The sequence below is a fragment of the Mirounga leonina genome, unplaced genomic scaffold, assembly GCF_011800145.1.
Source record: "Mirounga leonina isolate KUSES-001 unplaced genomic scaffold, KU_Mleo_1.0 Mir_168, whole genome shotgun sequence".
In the NCBI taxonomy this organism is placed as follows: domain Eukaryota; kingdom Metazoa; phylum Chordata; class Mammalia; order Carnivora; family Phocidae; genus Mirounga; species Mirounga leonina.
Window position 1 is genome coordinate 37,495,006 of NW_023270426.1, and position 17,487 is coordinate 37,512,492.

General features: G+C 39.3%; 1 protein-coding gene and 1 pseudogene across 5 annotated transcripts in view; one reads left to right on the forward strand and one right to left on the reverse strand.

The window, feature by feature from the left end:
• Nucleotides 1–7,193: 7,193 nt before the first annotated feature.
• The window catches only part of IPO11 (importin 11), a 210,834-nt gene continuing 200,540 nt past the window's right edge, over nucleotides 7,194–17,487 (forward strand). For all 5 annotated transcript variants that reach the window (XR_004680925.1, XR_004680924.1, XR_004680926.1 and 2 more), the window contains exon 1: nucleotides 7,194–7,369. The gene's annotated coding sequence lies outside the window, so the exon portion shown is untranslated. The remainder of the gene's footprint in view (nucleotides 7,370–17,487) is intronic.
• LOC118017128 lies at nucleotides 12,418–12,819 on the reverse strand (annotated as a pseudogene).

Here is a 17,487-nt window from a genome sequence, read left to right on the forward strand (position 1 = left end):
TACCAAAGCTGCCTCTTCCTCGAGCAACTAGTATGTGTGCATCGCCAAGCCTTGGTCGTTCTTTGCTGTAATTCTAACTCAGGAAAAAAGTCATAACTTTAGTAACATCTTCAACTACTTATTTCATTCCATTAATCGTTATTTTATTACACAATTCTGGAGAACCTATGTGTTCCAGGGACTGTGTCAAATATTAGGAATAAAAAGATGAACATGAATGATCACTGCTTTTAAGGAACTTGCTGTCAAGAGAGGGAGACATGCAAGTTATTATAATGATAACATATTTGCTGTTACATGCCAGGTAACTTTGGGTACATTATTTCATTTAATCTTTTCAAACAGTTGTCTGAACTAAGTCTTATCATTATATCCATTTTACAGATGAGGCTGAAGGACAAAAATGTTTAATATTTTGCTCAAGATCACACAGTAAATGACAGCTGCATCTTGAACCTACGTCTGTATTCCAAAGGTTGTGGGTTTTTAAAAAAAGGTATGATGATGATTAGCACAGTGGCTAATATTTGAGGAAGTTGGGGAACATTTTCAAAATACAATAGTTGAGTGGAGTCTTTAAAGGACAAACAAAAATTAGCTAGGGGAAACTTGGGAATTTAGAGGAAACCGTAGTCACGAAGACAAGATATAAAGAAGTTGAAGGGAGACAATGAAACTTGGTATAGCTGAGGAATAAATAGGAAAGGTAAATAGGACCTTACTACAAAGGGCCTAAAATGTTATGCCAAGGAGCAGTGGTGGTCACTGAGAAACCAGAATAACCATTTTGCATTTTCTCCTCCTCTCCAGGCTCTGCGAATTGCCGGAGATCACACAATAGTGTAGGTAGGAGACATTCATGGACTTCACTTTTAACTCTTGCTCTCTTAGCTCTAGCACTCTTCTTGAATTTTCTCTAATGTCTCCCAGTCTCCATAAAAGATCTTTAGACCTGCTGGATTCTTCTCAGGCTCGTTTCCCCTTCCACCTCCCCAGTTCCCTCTCAGCAGAAGACCTTGCCTTTTACTTCACAAGAGAAGTGCAAGATCACCTCAAGGACATGCTCATCTTCCTGGGTTACTGTTCTACACTCTGAGCAAAGCAAAGTGGAACTTTCTTTCTGGTGGGGAAAAACAGACATTCTGGTAGGTGGTGATGAGTGTGCAGGGAAAAGTAAAGCAGAGGTGATAGAGATCAGCAGGATGGGTGGGAGAGGCTATTTTATGTAGCATGGTCTGGCAAGGCTGCCATGATGGAGATAATCTGATCAGAGACCTGAGGACACAAATCTAGAAGTGACTCACACCCTGGCAGTTTCTGCTATAACTAACTGCAAGACAGTAAGTGAGGAAAGCATGAAGGTAGGAGACACTGTGAATGGAAGTACATGGCACAATAGAAGGAAAGGGGTGCAGTTTTTGTTAGGAGAATTCATATGCACAGGCCAGGGAGAGCTTGAAATTTTGGAGTGGGGAGATAGTTCTACTAGTTGGGGGAAAAAAAAAAGGTTTGGCATTAAACTCCTAGGTAAATTGGTGTCATAGTTTACTATTGGGTACTGCAAAATGTAAGTCCCCTTTGCTTTTGCTGAAGAGTGAATAGAGTAGACAACAAAGATGGAAAACCAAATGATATTTTTTTAGGAGTAAAATAGAAAGACCCTCCTAGAAGAAGCCACATGTTTTAAGGCACAGAAAACTAAATGACTAAGGTGAGTGTGTACATTTAGCTTACCTAGAATCTAAATTGGTGTTTGTCCATATGTGAATCTTGGACCACCTGCATTAGAAATACTGCAGCACATGTTAGGGCTGAATTGTATCCTCCCAAAATCTATCTGTTAAAGCCCTAACCTCTTGTACCTCACAATGTGTCCCTATTTGGAGTTAGGACTTTTAAAGAAATGATTAAGCAGAATAAGATCACTAGGCTCGGCCCTAATCCAAAGACTGGTATCCTTATAAAAGGAGGAAATTTGTATACACAAAACACCAAGGGTGTGTATGCACAGAGAGAAGACCTTATGGGGACGCAGAGAGAAGGTGGCTGTCTAAAGCCAAGGACAGAAGCCTTAGGAGAAATCAACCATGCTGACACCTAGATCTTCAATTTCTAGCCTCTAGAACTGTGAGAACTAGAGGTTAGAAACTGTGAGAAAATAAATTTCTGTTCTTTAAGCCACTAATATCATAGTCTGTGGTATTTGATATGGCAGCCCAAGCAAACTAATATAGCACATAATGAAAACTCACATTTACAAGCCCTCCCCTGAACATTTTGGATCAGAGTAGGATTGGGCCCTGGCAGATGCATTCTTAACAAACCCTCTAGGAAATTCTGGTGTACACCACAGGTAAGGATTCATTACTTTCTGCACTAAAATAAAGTAGATTGAGGAATTTCTACAGAAAAGAAGATGGGGAGGGTTACCGTCATTAGTATGGGAAACTTGTTCTTGTAATTGGGATCCCTTATTATTCTGCCCATATTCACCAATTTTTTTTTTTCTGTTAGTATCAAGGCGACATTCAGAAGTGAGATAATATTGGGTGCACCATGGATCCATAAGTCCTAGAAAATTATGTGACACTAGGTTATGAGCTGCATTAAAGACATGAGCATTGGGAATTTATGCTGGAATGTATTTGAGTTAACTTTGCGGCCACGAATGGCTTTGAATTAAATAATTTTATACTTCTCTGGTTCATGTTTATCTCCTTTGTTAATTAAAAATAATCATTTTTCAATTTGGATTGCACAGTGGATTCATTGCCATTCTTATATTTTTTGTTTTTTAATGTAATAGAACTTGAAAAGGAATTATAGTAACATTTGCTTTGTTAGAAGAGGCTCACTTAAAGTGACAGCCTGCCTGAAGTGATAAACATTGTAAATGTGGCAGGAAATATAAAGAATAACAATAAAATGTTGTAAGCATTTTCTTGTATAAAATATAGTTCCTTAAAGACTTTTAATGTATTGAAATGTCATAAAAACATCAAGAATGTTTGAATTTCACACTTTTAACATAGATTCACTAACAGAAATACTGTGTTCTTTTGAAAAAGGAATATAATTCACTTGAACAAGATAAAACAAAATCAAATTGAAATATAATTAAATCAACTGTTTAATTTGATTAAAACACTGGAGCATTATGATTGTGCCAATATCCAAATCTAAATGGTAAAATGAAATTCTACGTTACAAAACCGGACAATTTCAAAGAATACCTAGTGTCTTAATTTCTACTATGATGTCTAAATCTTAACATAAAAATATAATGACACTTGGGTGAAAGAAGTTACATACCTTTAATACTTTGGGCAAGATTATAAACATGTTCTAATTTTTTTTCAGATCATTATAAATGCTGTCTTAAGGTATTAAAATTAATTAAGAAACACAATTAAGTTCTCTGTTTAATACCAGCCTGAGTCTAAGCATTGTCAATGAATATCTAATATCTAATAATTGATTCTCCCAAAAATGTCTGTCAGATAAATGTTTTCATATCGCCGTAAAATATCATGTTACAAAATGAAGCTTTTGAAGCTTTACAAATACAACCAGAAATAAATTATCGTACTGAGAATACTAATTGTGAATTATAATAGAGCCTATTTTATATTTTAATTCTACATTTATAAATATTATATTTTTTATATTATGTTTTATGGGCATTGAAGTACTTTTCATGCAATTTGATTTTCAGTGAGCCCCTGGCAAGTTTGTTAGGGCAAGCACGATTACCCTGTTTTACACAGGAAGAAACTGAGTCTCACTGAGATTAAAGGCTCAGGGTCCTTCAGGTAGTAAGCAGCAGAGGTGAGAAGAGTAAGCCTGTGCCAGCTTACGCAATAGGCAGTCCCACCTGCTGCCATCTGTGAACTCTGTTGGTCTCTAGTTCTGCTGAATGTGGGCATTACAGTCCATTGCTCTCATCACTGGTGGGGTGGCTGGGAAGCAAAGTATACTAGCTGAGTCATCCTAAATAGAATTTAAATCAATTTTACTTTTTTAAAAAGATGTTTATTTATTTCAGAACAAGTGAGAGAAAGAGAGTGCACAGAGGGAGAGGGAGAAGCAGACTCCCTGCCGATGAGAGGGCCCAACTTGGGGCTCCATCCCAGGACCCCAGGCTCATAACTTGAGCTGGAGGCAGATGCTTAACTGACTGGGCCACCCGGGAGCCCTAAATCAATTTTATTTTTTAATAACAATCTGATGTGTTTCATTATAAACAACATACACTGTAAACAAAATAACAAAGCCAAAAATCTAACTTGCAGAAATTTTGGAAAATACAGAAACTAGGAAGAAGATAAAAAATTTACCTGTAATCACTCTATGCTGAGATAACCTTTATGAATATTTTGACATATAGTTGTTTTCTTCTATTGTTTTAACAACACATATTTTTACATAATTGAAGTCTTGCAACTTACTGTTATTTTTTCATAAAATACAGTGACATGAAAAGCACTTTCCCAAGTTGTTATACAGTCTTGTTTATTAATATTGAAAGTTGCTGCAGCAGATTTTGTCTTGTGAATGCATAAGAGTTTATTAAATCATTCTCATACCATTGTTGTAAAAAACAGAGCCATACACATTTTAGTGCATACATGAAAAATATTTTCTATCTTTGGATTATTTCCCTAATATACATTTCCAAGAATGGAATTATTTAGGCAAACTGTATGGACATTTAAGTCTGGGTATATATTATCAAATTATTTTCTAAAACAATAATCAACTTTTATTCTTACCAGTACAAAATGAAAAGATGCTAATTTCACTGTAAAAAAAACCATAGGTAGAGGATATTCTTATATCCCAATTCCAAACTAGAAGTTGTTTTATTTTTCCTTATTTATTAAAGTAATACTTAAACATTGCAAAAAAGTTTAGATGATAAAAAAGGTTTTAGAAAATGAAACCCATCACTCAGAATTAACTTCCATTAATGTATTGATAGTTTCCAAGACTTTTTGGATATATTAGACTCTTCTCTTGCTTTTACCTAACTAAATATGAAGGACATCTTTTAATGTTAATGAATATAAGTCTACATCACCATTTTTAATAAGTGGATAGTGTTCTATTATATAAACTTACCATAATTTATGATCTTTATTGAAAGACATTTGTATTGTTTCAAGTTTTAAAAAAATAATAAACTGAATCTGCTACAGATTATATTACCAAGGGCAGATCAATTAGTTTCTCAAAGACTTACTTTCCTAACCTGGTAAGCATCTGATGAGTTAATGGATCAGCATCTAATGAGAGCTCTATTATAGAGTTGGCCAAGACCCAGCTTTACACAAGTTGCAGTATTAAGTGAAATGTAGCAAATTGGAAAGCCTATGACTTTGGAACACATGTTAGTTTTCTCTTGCTGCTGGAAAAAATTCCCACAAAGTAGTTTAAAAACAACATGAATTTGGGATGCCTGCGTGGCTCAGTCGTTAAGCATCTGCCTTCGACTCAGGTCATGATCCCAGGGTCCTGGGATTGAGCCCCACATAGGGCTCCCTGCTCCTGGGGAAGCCTGCTTCTCCCTCTGCCACTCCCCCTGCTTGTGTTCCCTCTCTCGCTGTGTCTCTCTCTGTCAAATGAATAAGTAAAATCTTAAAAATATATATATATGAATTTATTATCTTAAAATTCCGAAGGTGAGGAGTCTAAAATCCTCTGCAGGACTCAGTTTCTTGCAGAATTTAGGAGAGAATCTGACTTTTCCAGTTTCTCTAGGCTGCCTGCATTCCTTTACTCATGGCTTTATATCGCTCTGACCTCTACTTCAATGGTCACATCTCTCTCTGACACGCCTGCCTCCCTCTTACAAAACACCGTTGTGACTACATTGGGCCCACAAGATAATCCAGAATAATCTTCCCATCTCAAGATACTTAATGTAGCCATATCTGCAAAGTCCCTTTTGCCATGAAAAATAATATATTCACAAGTTTGGGGGATTAGGATGCGGATCTCTTTTATCCTACCAACTACAAAGCATATATCTAAATTTGAGTCTGGATTCTTCCAGGTAAGAATTTGAATGTTTAATTAAAGCTTTCACAGTATCGCTATTAGCATCAACGTAATGTATGCAATAACAATATACACTGGTTTTATACTAAAGATGACCACATTCTCTCAAAATTTGCACCACCTATCCCCCAAGGGCAAATGCACCACCCTGGCTCGAAACCGCAGCCACAATGGGCATTGTGAATGTGTTAACATGTCAATAAACACATGCCAACATAATTTCTAGTGGCCAATTTGTAATTTATTATATATGCATGTATTATGATTAGGCATTCCTTTCTTGGTGGTTTAGATAACTTTTTATATTTTTACTTTTAAAACAGCCCTTGTGTGATAAATACCCTTGTAATGTAGGTTTTATGGTTGCCTGGTTCAAATCCTAACAATGCCCCTTACTAGCTGGGTGACGTTAGGCAGATTAGTTGAATTCTCTATGCTTCAGTTTCTTCATCTATAAAATGGGCACAATAAAAAGCACCTCATAGATTGTTTTGAGGATTTGTATAAATACGTGATTCATGTAAAGATCTTAGAATTGTATCTGGCACATTCTAAATGTTCAATAAATGTTAATTATTATTCTTGAACCCTCACCCATATCTTTACAACTTCTCTTTCTGAAGAAAACTTAGGTTATTAAGCTAGCTAGTAGCAGAGGGGGGCAGAAGTGGACTTTTCCTTTTTAATCTTTCCATTCTTCCTACAGTTCTGGAGTAGAGCGCCCAGCAAATGTAGGACTTAAAAAAATTCAAAAACAAATTTTCGCGGGAGGGTTGACCGATGAGAGAATAAGATTATTTTAATAACTCTCCTCAGCTGAGACGGACCCGTAAAACAATACAGTTTAGAACAGATATCCGGAATTGCGAAGAGAAAAGGGTTCTGATTCAGTCAACCCAGGACTCAACCGATCCTTCTGGTAGTGGGGCTACGCGGAGTTAACGCTCCCATGGTTACAGATCGGGCTGACTCCAGGCTTTGCGCTCTCTACTGCGCAAGTGCAGACAGCTGATTTAGCCCCCCGGCGCCTTCAGTTTCGAAGGGGAAGCCCCACCCCCCTCTTCTGCCGTCCTCCTATCGCCTTCTCACTTTGCCTCTTCCACGCGTTCCGGGGGTCTGTGACGCAGTATTCCGGCGTCCGCGTCGTTTGGAGCCGCGACGCTGAACATGGCGCGTTCCTAGAAGCCGCTTTCGGCATCAGTAGGCGGCGGCGTGTAGATTGGAAGCGTGGGGCGCGGGACCAACCGACTTCGCTTCGTGTTGGGGAGTGGAAGCGGGAGAGCTGGGCTATTCCGGACCGAACCAAACGGTGAGGCCTGAGAGCCACAGAGCGCGCGAGTGGAAGGGAGGTGTGGGTTGGGCGGCGGAGACCTGAGAGGCGAGGGAAGAACGTGGGTCAACCCGCAGACGAGGAATTGCAGTAGCGCGGCGAGGGCGACCTGCAGGCTTGGCTCTCTGCGTAACCCTAGGAACCACTAGGAGCTGGGGGCTGGCCGAGTCAGCCCGGGGGCTGGGGGGTAGGCTTGGTCGAGGAGGAATCGGGGTGCAGGGAGACAGGGACTGGGTGCCAGATGAGAAGAGCATAGGGTGCCCATTGTGGCTGCATAGGGTGGTGCATTCGCCCTTGGGGGATAGGTGGTGCAAATTTTGAGAGAATGTGGTCATCTTTAGTATCAAACCAGTGTATATTGTTATTGCATACATTACGTTGATGCTAATAGCGATACCGTGAAAGCTTTAATTAAACGTTAGACCCTTGCCTTTAATGTACAGGTGAAGGAAGTTACACATTTTCAGAGGGGAGCAGCTTGCTGAGGTATGGCCGCCAGTGCTCAAGCCCAGCGACTTCTGCAGCTTTATATTGGGGGTATTTGTGATTCAGCAAAACTATTTTGAGGCCCATTGCATTTGTCATTCCTCATTCTTTTGTTACATAGTGGGGAATGAGGAAAGTATTATTTGGAAGTGACTTGACTAAATTAGGTAGAAGTGGTAAATTGTCTGCTGGTGCCAAGATTGCAATTGACATACCTCCTCCCCACCCCAATATAAGCGAGCTCGGTTGTAGTGAAGTGTAGTGCCTTTGAGAATTGGTTATTCCTCAGAAGAGGGTAAGAGCAGTTTACAGCCATAATGTTTTTTCTTGGATAGGGAGTTCACTCCATTTTAACGTTATTTTAAACTTCTCTCTTCAGTTTAGAGCCTTCAGGTTTAAGGGGAGAGTGACTATAAGGCTTCCGTTGCATGACGCCTTTTCTTTTATCTTTCATCACTGAAGATTACTTTGAAATTAGAATGAAAATCCCTGTTGGTTGTGATAGGATTGTGGAATTTTCTCCTCCTGTAACCTAGTATAGGGAATAGTAGAAACAGTTTAATTATAGCAATGGTTTGTGGCCGTATATTACAGCCCTAGGTCAGCTGGGCTGTCTCTGTCCTAGTTACACTTCCTAGAGCCGAAGAAAATTCTCATCACAAATGAATTCAATCGTGGCAATAGGATCGGAGGTTCTAAACAAATACATGAAGATTATTTGGTAATTCGTATAAAAGTCTTTAAATTTTGTGACATTGAGAATGTGTTTGCATTCAGGATCAAACCATAATGCAAAAGAACCCTTGTAGGCATGTGGCAGTTAAAATATACTGAAGACTTTTCCAGAGCTAAGTATGTTCTTGTAGATATAAAAATATTTGTGTTTTGAGAAAGGTAATATGATTAGATGGATTTTGACCTTTGTGTTGTATGTATGTTCATATATGTGTGCGTTTGTATTTATATCTGTTGTCGAAGTATAGCTGATGTACAGTGTTATATTAGTTTCAGGTGTACAGCATGGTGATTTGACAGTTCTGTACTTTATGATGTGCTCACCATGATAAGTGTCATTACTGTCTATCACCATGCAGTGTTGTTACAGTATTAGTGACCATATTTCCTGTGTTGTATTTTTCATCCCTGTGACTTACTTATTTTATAACTGGAAGTTTGCACCTCTTAATCCCCTTCATCTATTTCTGTGCATTGGTATTTAATCTTGCTTCTCCTAATATGGTGTTATTGATTCCAGTATTACTCATTTCTGTCTTTTCCTATCTGCATCATATGAGGACTGTCATCAAGTTAACTTCAGAGTGTTTTAGGGAATGGCAAGACATACTTAGTGCAGGTGTGAGTCTGGAGTGTTGTTGTTCAGTTTTCTAAATATCAGGCTGATTGGGGCGCCTGGGTGGCTCAGTTGGTTAAGCCACTGCCTTCGGCTCAGGTCATGATCCTGGAGTCCCTGGATCGAGTCCCGCATCGGGCTCCCTGCTCGGCGGGGAGTCTGCTTCTCCCTCTGACCCTCCCCCTTCTCATGCTCGCTCTCTCTATCTCATTCTCTCTCTCAAATAAATAAACAAAATCTTTAAAAAAAAAATATCAGGCTGATTACAGATAAACCCACAATTAAAAGCTTTGTAGAGCTTGTGCTGGATCAGTGTTCGGCACTCTTGCTACTCAAAATGTGGTGCATGGCGTCACCTGAGTGTTTGTTCAAACTGCGCAAGCTCGGGCTTAACCCCAAACCTAATGAATCAGAACCTGCATATTAACAAGCTCTCCAGAAGATAAGAATTTATATTAAAGTTTGAGACACACTACTTGGTTGGGAAAAGTTGGAAGACTGAGGTCATGCATAAACCTGCATAAAAATCATAACATTTATTTTGATCTGAGGCAGTCTTTTGCTGATTATCAAGTCTGATATATCTGGTTGAAGAAACTGAGACCCAGCAGTGGTAAGTGACTTGCATGAGGTCACATAATTCATAACCCAGGTTCTGACTTACTCCAGTGCTTTTCTTTTGCTAGTTACTTCTTTATTAAAATGGAACTAAAGTATTCATGAATGAGAGCTAGGTATTCATTCCACAACCAACATTTATTGAGTAATGGAGAAGCAGCCCAATAATTCTGTGTGTTGCTAGTAACTGCTCTTTCCAATATGAACTCACCACCTTCCCTCCTTACTCCTTCATGAATGAGATCACTTCTTCACACATTGGTGGGAACACTTTTTGTCCTCTTTCACCTGTAAACAGGTCTACTTCTGTCTCTTCATCTCTGGTTGTGCTCTGAGTTTTTTCTCCTCAGGGACAATGTGTTATATTAGTTTTCTAGGGCTCCTGTAAGAGAATACCACAGACTGGGTGGCTTAAGCAATGCAAAATTATTTTCTCACAATTCTGGAAGGTGGAGCCTTTTCCAGAGCTAAGTATGTTCTTGTAGATATAAAAATATTTGTGTTTTGAGAAAGATGATTAGACGGATTTTGATCTTTGTGTTGTATGTATGTTCTATATGTGTGCGTTTGTATTTATATTTGTTGTTGTTGAAGTATAGTTGACGTACAATGTTATATTAGTTTCAAGTGTTCCAGCAGGAGTGATTTTCTCTGAGGCTTTTCTCCTTGACTTATAGATGACCACCCCCTTTGTGCACTAGAATCTCTGGTGTCTCTTTTTCTTATTAGAGTACCACTCATATTGGATTAGGCCCCACTCTGATGACCTCATTTAACTTAATCACTTCTTCAAAAATCTCACCTCCAATACTGAGGGTTCTGGGGTTTTGGGCTCCAGCATGTGAATTTGGGGGGAATACATTTCAGTCCATAACACTTAGTTAACTCTTTTTTTACTCTTAAGTGGCACTAACTTATTAAGGTTTAAACACACTTATCTTAAATACACTCTCTTCACTGTAGATTCCTCTTCAGTTTCATCTATAATTATTTCCTTTGAATGTCTGGAAGAGTTACGTGTATTCATTTTCTCTGCCACCTTATTACTCCACCCCGTATATTGAAGTCTGGCAATCCACTGCAGTCACTGTTGGGTGGTGGTTACCATTGATCTCTTTGTTCTGAAGTCTAGTAGTATCTTTTTCACCATTTGACATTTTGAGTAGTTTTACTCTTTGAAATTCTCTTATGCTTCTGTGACCCTGTGGTTTCCTTATTTTCCTCTTGTGTCTTGGCCAATCTTTCCTTGGTGTATTTTTCTCTCTTTAACCCCTTCAGATGCTCCTTTCACACTGAGGCATGGTCTTCTGCTCTCTTGTCTCTGCCTGCTCTTGAATGGTCTTATCTCTGGTGACTGCAACCACTGTCTTTATTTTGATGACTAGCAAATCTTTGTCTCTTTAGCACAGATTACTCTTCAACTCTGACACACTGTGGTTGTCTTAAGATACCTTAAGTTTAGCTCAAAAATTACGTATCTCACTCTTTCTGAAGTTCCTTCTCTTCCTCCTGTGATCCTTGTCGGTCATTCAGTTGGAGATATCCTAAATCTTAACTTTTCCCTCTCATTACCCTTAAGTGCTGCTCTCCCCCCCCCCCCCCCCCGCCCCAGAATTCTAATCATTTACCAAATCTTGTTCTTCGTCTTTCATCCATTTTTCCCTGCAGCAACCATCTTGGTTCAGACTATCATTATCTGGACTTTTGTGTAAACATTCTAAATAATTTCCTTTCTCCTAAGAATGGATATCAATCCCTCTTTACCCTTCCTGTTTTTACAGGCAGATTGTAGTGTTTTTCTGCAGTCTTTCCATTCAGGCTTTAGGATTAAAATCCAGACTACCAAATTTAGGAAATATAGACCTTAGTGATTTGGACCTAGCTTGCTTTTTGCTTTTTTTTTTTTTTTAAGATTTTATTTACTTATTTATTTGACAGAGTGAGCACAAGCAGGGGGCACAGCAGGCAGAGGGAGAGAGAAGAAGCAGGCTCCCCATTGAGCAGAGAGCCCAACTCGGGACTCAATTCCAGGACCCTGGGATCATGACCTGAGCCAAAGGCAGACACTTAACCAACTGAGGCGCCCAGGCGCCCCTGCTTTTTGCTTTCTTTTGCTGTTTTCTGCCTCACGTTACTCTGTCATGCTGAACTATTTGCAATTCTTCAGAAGTGTTAGAATGTTTTTTAAAGTTGAGACATTAATATGTTGTGTGTCTTCTGCCTAGAATGTACCCATCATCTGTTTGACAGACACCCATAACATACTCGTTTGGATAACTCCTTCTCCACTTTCATGACCCAGCATAAACGCTGTTTTGTCCCCCTTTCCTGCCGCATCAGGCTTTCCCCAGCCTGCTTAGGCTGAGTTACGTCTTCCACTTAAGTTCTTCTGAAACAGCTTTGTCATCTTTTTTCCTCTTGAGAGTTGAATGCCAAGATTATTTTGTTTTGTTTATTTGTGATCTGATCTACGTTCTGTATTAAGCCATCTCCTGCTGTAACCAAAGGGATGGAAGATCAGTATACTGGTCATCACTTGATACAAGTAAGGAAGGTGACCTGAAGGTTCCATTTACTTTTCTGGTCCCTGTGCAGAGTCATGGTCCAGACCAGTGCTGTGGTCCCCACTGGATAGTGGTCTGGGTTCTCTTTTTTCATCTTCATAGCCAGTCAGTCAGAAGTGGATTCACATTAGAGTTATGGAATAGAGTATGATTACCATCTTTCCAGGGAAAGACCTTGAACCTGATGTGGATTTGGAGTTAGGCAATGAACTCGAATCTCTCGTGCTCTTGTGATGCAACTTTGGGAAGATGCTTACTCTCATGTCTGGAAGCACGACAAAGTAGGTGAGGGTCTTCCACATGTGTGCAGAGCCCTCCTTGCCCTGGACGCCACTTGACAAGGACCACCCCAGCTGAGCCCTGGACCGACCTAGCAGCCTGGAAACCCAGGACCCAGCCAGTGCTGCCATCTTCGAACTGAACTTCAAAGACTCGTATTATTTTATTTTTTTTAATCTCTCAGAGTAGTGGCTGGCCAGTAGAAGCGCCTTCTTTGTTGAGTACTGTGAATGCAAGTTGAATTACCAGAGAGTTGAAACAAGGTGGATTGTTACATACTCTGGAGGTGAGATTGAGTGGGCTTGAAAAGTCAGAGATGGGTTCATTTTTGTGACTCGACACAAGTATAAGCAGAGATTGTGATTTAGTGATTGAATTCATTTATTTAACAAATATTTAGTCGTTGCTTTCATATGTGCCAGGTACTTTTTTAGATTCTAGCAATACCTTTGAGCAAATTGAAGTTCCTGGTCTCTGGATCTTAAGTTCTAACTGGGGGAGTCAGGACAATAAACACATAGATATTAGAATGTCAAGTAGTTAAAAGTGTTATGCAGAAAAATTAAGAAAGGTATCCAGACCAGAGGGATTCTGGGTTGAAGGGTCAGGTAGTTTAAATTTGGTGGTCAGGGACAACCTACTTGATGAATTGATAACTTGAGCAAAGACTGAATTGAAGTTAAAGAGCAAGACGTGCAGATATCTAGAGGCAAGAGTTTTACAGTCAGAAGAAACCAATTCTACAAGATAGAGTTGATGTATCTATTCCACTATAGATGGACACATCTTGTCTCTTATTTCTTATTATAGACAACTCCCAAGATGAGCCCCTTTACCCTTGTCTCCCTGTAAATCAGTGTAGGAGTTTCCTTGGTTATAACACCAAGTGTGGAACCGCTGGGTCATAGGATACACCATGTTGGGTCATAGGATACACACACACACACACACACATTTAAGTTTATTAGAGATGGCAGGATTGCTCTCCAAAGTGGTGGTACCAATGTATACTCTTAGCAGCAATGCATAAGGGTCTTTATTTCCATATGTTCTTGCTAGTGTTGAATATTTTTGGACTTCTTAATTTTTGCTAATCCGATGATTGTAAAATAATAGCTTTGTTTTTTAGATTCGTGATAACCAGTAAGGTAGCACGTCTTTTTTTTAAGATTTTATTTATTCATTTGAGACACAGAGAGAGAGAAAGAGCATGAGCAGGGGGAGAGGCAGAGGGAGAAGGAGAAGCAGGCTCCCCGCTGAGCCAGGAGCCTGATGTGGGGCTCGATCCCAGGACCCTGGGATCATGACCTGAGCTGAAGGCAGACGCTTAACCATCTGAGCCACCCAGGCGTCCCTTCTACCCTTTTGGCTTCTTCTGTTCGTGAATTATTTATTTATACCCTTTGTCCAATTTCTTTTGTATTTCTTGTTTGTTGGTTATAAGGGTTTATTGTATATTCTGTATAATAATTCTTTGTTTAGTCATTTAAAACATCTTCTAAGTTTTACCTCATTAATGCCGCCAGTGGTATTTTCATTGACTCCATTAATTTTGGTTTTCAGTTTTTATGTAATATAATTTAGCAGGAAATTGAGCCATAGTCTCGATGTTGTATTTTGGTTCTCAAGTCTAAAACTAAAAAAAAAAAAAAAACACATCAGTTAATATCACTTGAGGTATTAATGGACAACACTGTAATCAAAATGAAAAATGTGGTAGTCAGTAGAGTGTTGGGTTGGCATAGACCTATAAACTAGTTCTAGAAATGTTGCTAATGAGGTTGGGACTTTAGAGAAGTCACAATTTATCTCCTTAATCTCTTTGGGACACAGTTTCTTAGTCAGTAAAACAAAATGCTTAAATCAGATATGCAGTTGACCCCTTACTAATATGGGTTTGAAATCTCTGGGTCCACTTATTGGTGTATTATTTTGATACAGTATTGTACTGTAAATGTATGTTTTCATCCTTATGATTATCTTAGTATTTTCTTTTCTCTAGCTTACTGCATTGTAAGAATACAGGATATAATACTCATGACTTAAAAAATATTTTTTTATTCAACAGTTGATGTTATTGTTAGGGTTTCTCCTCAACAGGCTATTAGTTAAACTTTTGGGGAGTCAAAAGTTATAGGCAGTGTTTGAGGGTCAACTATATTTACTGCTTAGAGAACTGATATTGATAAATGGCGCGCACGAGTAGGCGAGGCGGCAGGGAAAGGGAGAAGCAGGCTCTCCGCCGAGCAGGGAGCCTGACGTGGGCCTCCATCTCAGATCCCTGGGATCATGACCTGAGCCGAAGGCAGACCTTTAACCTGAGCCACCCAGGCGCCCCGAGGATAAGCTTTTTAACTTTTCCTGTCAGGAAGTACTCAGTCATGAGGGACACTTGTGTACACTGAACAGGCAAGAGATTTATTGTAGTTTATCAATGCCATTTTACTAAAACACATTTGGGTTTATTGGACTGGACTTCTCTTACAGCTGTCTTTTGGTCCTGTTTACTGCCTTCTTAAGTACTATATAGTTTACCCATTTATTTCCCTGTCTCCGCCACTAGATTATACTTTCTCTAAGGGCAGAGATTTTTTTGTCTTTTTAGTTCATCGATACGTTTGAAGTGCCTAGAATGATACTTGGCATTTGTAGGTGTTCAATAAATACTTGAATGAATGAATGAAGAAAAGTGTAATGATAAACTGAGTAAATATCAGGAAGTTGATTAGAGGGCACAGGATTAGAACAAAGGGTGTTAGATATTCCCAGTAAAAGGTACTGCTAAATTTTGGTGCCTTGATGTGCCCCCTTTCTTACTTTTTTTTGAGAGAGAGAGAGTGGGAAGAGGGGCCGAGGGAGAGTAGAGAGAGAATCTTCAGGCTCCACACCCAGGGCAGAGACTGACACAGGGCTCAATCTCGTGACCCTGAGATCATCACCTGAGCTGAAATCAAGAGTTGGATGCTCAACCAACTGTGCCACCCAGGGGCTCCAGTGTGCCCCATTTCAGTAGCTGAAGATACTGATTGGACTGTTCATTCATTCAGTGATTCCTTCATTCATTGCTTTCCTTTTTCCTTTCCCTTCATTTTTTTTTAATCAGCCATTTAGGAAGCATACTGTTTACTTTTGTAGTATGTTTGGTAGATCCTTCTCTCTTTACTGTGTTGTAATTCCTGTTCTTCCAGAAAGATTGTTGTTTCTGTGAACTCTTTCTGTTTGACCTTTTCTTTCTTTCTTTTTTTTTTTTAAGGTTTTATTTATTTATTTGAGACAGAGAGAATGAGAGACAGAGAGCATGAGAGGGAGGAGGGTCAGAGGGAGAAGCAGACTCCCCGCTGAGCAGGGAGCCCGATGCGGGACTCGATCCCGGGACTCCAGGATCATGACCTGAGCCGAAGGCAGTTGCTTCACCAACTGAGCCACCCAGGCGCCCCTCTTTTTTTTTCCCCTTAAGTAATCTCCATACCCATTGTGGGGCTCACATTCATGACCCGGAGATCTGGAGCTGCATGCAGGAATTTGTAGGTCCTTTGAAACTCTTGATTAGATAGGATATTTTAGCAGCAGAGAAGAGAAAGCAAGGAAATATCTCTTCTCTTCCTTGTTACATATGTATTGTTGAATATCTTTTATTCCGAGGTAGATCAGTCTTTGATAGTCTGCATGAAGTCTCATGGGGAATGCTTCAGTGGCCCTGGTGATTCTTTAACTTGAGGGCATTTGGATCTGTGGAAGCATCTTTAGTCAAAATCCGTAGGTAGTGTTATTAACATGCTGTATGTAGGGATGTTAAACCACCTATAATGTGTGCACAGAGAAGAATTTTCTGGTTCAAACTGAAATGGCCTCTGTCACGAAACGCAAGTGAATCCGAATGGTGCAGTATGGATTTAAATGGGGCTAGTATCTTTGGAATCTCCTTGGTTTGTGTCACAAGTCTTACGTGCTTTCATCTTGCTTTAGTTTCTTGAACCAGTGGTCTTCCTTGTTCTGAATTAACATCAGTTTATGGTTGTTGATACTCCAGCCACTTGTTTTTCATTTCTTTAGTTCCTTCCTTGTTTCTTGCTGACTTTAGCATTTACATAGTCAAGGCACTTAAAAAAAAAAAACCAGCTTTATTAAGATATAATGCACAGACCATACAGTTCACCCACTGGAAGCGTCCAGTTGTTTTTAGTGTATTCGCAGAGTTGTGCGAATGTCACTACAGTCAATTTTAGAATATTTTCATCAACCCTGTGGAAACCACATCCCAATCAGCAGTCACTCCACATTTTTACCCAATCCTCCAGCACTAGACAACCACTTATATACTTTGTATTTTTATAAATTTGCCTGTTGTGGACATTTCATTAAAAGAGTTACCATGTAGTCTTTGTGACTGGCTTCTTTCACCTAGCGTGATGTTTTCAGGGTTCATTTGTGTTGTGGTATGTTGCAGGATTTCATTCCTTTTGATTGCCAAATACTGTTCCTTTGGATGGAAATACTACATTTGAGTTGTTTTCATTTTTTGCTATTATAATGTTGCTATTAACATTTTTGTACAAATGTACAACAAATGCAGACATAAATCTTCACTTCTCTTGGGTATATACCAAGAGGTAGAATTTTTGAGACGTTTGATTAACATTTTGAGACACTGACAGACTTTTCCAAAGTAGCTACACCACCAGCAGTGCATGAGAATTCCAGTTTTTCCACATCTTCACCAATATCTTTTATTATATCTTTTTGACTATAGCCATATTAGTGGTTTTGATTTCCTTTTCTCTAATGGCTAATGATGTTAG